Genomic DNA, 3,451 nt, shown 5'->3' with positions numbered 1-3,451 from the left:
GTGCATGACAGCAGGACCGGGGCTGGGAAGGAACCCCTCCCTTCCCGCTCCGCCACGGGTCCCCACTTCCTCCTGCTCGAGGGAAAAGGGCCCGGTTTACTGCACGGTGGCGTCTGGGCGTCTGTCCCAAACGTTACCGAGCAACTCGGCTCGGGCCGGCCGCAGGCGCTCAGCGACACATTGACTTTTTGAAGTCAAAGGATGACAAAGTTTGCGGTCTTGGCTTTCAGTGAACTCCTGCAGCAGCACCGAGGTGATGTGGAAACGACCGGCCAACTAAAGCTGTATAGCTTCCCGAATGGTTTCAGCAGCTCACTTTAAGATATCAAAGAGATCGCATTGGAGTCTTGGGCGTTCAGGCTTAAATACGCGTTTGGGTGGGGGGATTTAAGGGGCACGGAAGTAAATTAGATAGTCACGCATTCACGGTATCCAGTGCCGGTCAGGTAGGGTATCCCGAGAGATGTAAAAGCCAGCGGTCCGCCTTCAAGGAAGAACACGTGAAAAGAGCAGCCAAAGGAAAGTACCTTTCCAAGATTCTTAGAGCCGTGACGCAGTTGGTTAGATCAGCTCTGTCCAGCACAGCAGCTACCGGCCACACGAGGTTGTGGAGCCCTTGAAGTGTGCCTAGACCGAAAGGAGATGGGCTGTAGTGGTAACGGACAGACTGCGTTCTGAAGGTTTAGCGTTAAGAGAAGAGTGCAAGATAACCTCGCGAATAACTTCAAATATGATTTTATGTCCACATGATAATAATTTGGTTACACTGGGCTAAATAAACTATAACACCGAAATGAAAAAAAAAAAAAAAAAAAAAAAAAAAAAGAATGAATGAATGAATGAATGAATGAATGAATGAATGAATCAATCAATCATCAAAAGCTAACTAACAGAGTTCAGGAGACCGGACTTCCGAACGTTCACGAGTTTCCGTGAGCCACGGTGATTCTTTGAGCCAAAGTGACCGTGAAGGCCGGGAAGGAAAACCTCAACGGATTCGGAAAGCGCTCCGGGGAACGGCAGTCCCTTCCCTCCTCGGCTTCCTTTTCTCCATCGCGATCAACGGGGGCGGGGCGGGGGAACGGAAGGAGGGTCACGTGAGGTCCACCCGCGGGGAGATCTCGGGGAACGGATGATAAAAAGCAAAACAGAGAGACACGTACTTCTTTTAGACGCGCGAACACGCGACAGGGAATCCCGAACGCGTACCACCGGGCACGGAGATGGTGTTCGGGGAAACGAGATCGCAAGGAGAGGTTCCCAGGCCTCCCGGGTCCGGGTGCGTCGGGTCGCGCCCCGAGGGCATCCGGAAAAAGGATGACTCTGACATTCCAAGGGCGTGTGTATGTACGTCGTCTCCAAAAGACAATAGACGGGCAGGCTCCCTTCGGGTACAGATCGACCTCTGTCAAGGAAGCCACAGGCCAAAGGTTTGACGGCCGGCCAGCCACGACCCACCCTCTTTCAGTCAGGAGGTTTCACGTTCGGACCGTCCCGTGCGGTTCATCTCGGCCCTCCGATTCCGTAGAGGCTGACAGGCCGCCGTCCCCTCCCCCACCCCCGCCCCGGGCTTTTCAGGTTTAGTCTGCGGCCCCTTCGTGTGTCCTCCACAAGGACGTGAAGGGACCCCATGCCAGCGAACCGTACACTTAGAAACGGTTAAAACGATCAATGAATGATAGGCGGTGTCTGGTTTTACCACCCTTGGGCCGCCGCGCGCGCGCACGCACGCGCGCACACACACCAAAGCACCGTCTCCCCGAATCGGAGTCAGGGAGCTGCTCCCTGCGCCTGTCACAGGGGGTCATCTGCAGTGTGAAAAGCCAGGGTTCGGCCAAAGGGAATATTTTCTTCCCGTCGGGGCGAATGAAGGTCATTCCTCCGTGACAGTAGGCGTAGGCGCTGCCGTTCCAAAGGCGAGGCAGGCGGGGCGAGCTCTAGCATCTAAAAGCCCTTCACAGCATCGACACTTTGAATCAGGTGTGACTTTTGAGTCGCCTTACTTCTCCATTCACTCACTTCTTCGGTGGTGGGGTTCGGGGACGGGAGGGAGGGAGGGAGGGAGGGAGGGAGGGAGGGAGGGAGGGAGGGAGGAGAGAGCAGAGACGGCTAAGGAGGAGCTAGTCAGTTAATGACACTGGCCATGGGTATTGTTCTGAAAAGTTATTTGTTTTTGTCTTTCCCCACCGCCTTCTTCGGCACACACACACACACACACACACACACACACACACACACACACTCACTCACTCGGATTCAAGCCGTTGTTTCTCAACCTAGTCGTGTAGGACACATCTCCCCCCCCCCCGCCCCGCCCCGCCCCGCCCCCCCGCATAGGACAGACTCAAATCGAAGTGTGTGGTGGCGGTGGTGGTGGTGGTGGAGGAACGAGAAAGCTTTCTGGTGCCCAGAGTGGGGGTGCGGGTTTGGGGGTGGGTGGGGATTTCCGTTCAAAATAGAAGTAGTTGCCGGGGGCCGGGGAAGCTGGAGGAGGGACGGCTGACTAGAAGAGGGGCGTTCTACGTATTCGATGGGGGGCGGGGGGGAGAGGAATGTTTTCTGTCACTCCCCCGTCGCTCAGGAACTCTAGTCGGGGGGGGGGGGGGGGTGGGGAGGGCGCGGCAACGGGGTGGGGCGTCGTCTGTTGTGGGGGGAGGCGGGGAGGTGGGAAAAAAGAAAACGAGGAAAAGAACAATCGAACAAACAAACAAAAAACGAGCGAGGCTGCCAGTTCGGTCCAGACCCTCGCTTTCCGGGGCCGGTCGTCCCAGGGGCGCGCTTCGGGCTTTCGGGCGGAGAGCCCCTCTGTCGTTCTCTTCGGTCCACCGGAGAAATAAACACCCTTCGTGGCCAGAGGGAAGACTTTCCGTGTGGTGCGGACAACGGCGAACGACGGTCACGGGGATAGTTCATCACATAGGTACACGTAGGCCCTTCTCGGTGTGATCCATAAACGATGGCGTATTTCGTGCTAACGATTGTCAGTCACCGCTGTTCCGAGTACCATCCACACCTCCCTGTAAACCGCGCCCCGCTCCCGGACGCGCGCAGGCTGCGCACACCCGCCTCCCGCCACCCCTCTCCCGCGCCCCACGCCCTTCTTCCGGCCATGCGCGGCCCCGGCCCCGCCCCCACACCCACCTCGGCCCCGCCCCCACACCCACCCACCCACCTCGGCCCCGCTCCTCTCGGTCGACCTCACCGGGAGGGAGGCCAGAAAAAGATCGCCCGGCCCCCAAGTCGGCTGGCGCCCGACTCCCAGCACCACGGTCGCAGGGCAGGACGACGGATCAGTGATCTCCGGGACGGACGGGACGACCGACCGACCGACCGACCGACCGACCGACAGGGGAGTTCGGCCTCGTCCCGATGCGGCGCGGGACCCGCGTTTCAGGGCCGGGGCGCAGCGGGCGGGGGATGCCCCCGTAGCGGAAGCGACCCGGCCTTGGAA

The sequence above is a fragment of the Rhinolophus sinicus genome, unplaced genomic scaffold (genome assembly GCF_057876585.1).
Source record: "Rhinolophus sinicus isolate RSI-liver-muscle unplaced genomic scaffold, RSI-T2T HiC_scaffold_19, whole genome shotgun sequence".
Taxonomy (NCBI): domain Eukaryota; kingdom Metazoa; phylum Chordata; class Mammalia; order Chiroptera; family Rhinolophidae; genus Rhinolophus; species Rhinolophus sinicus.
This window is presented reverse-complemented; position numbering follows the sequence as displayed.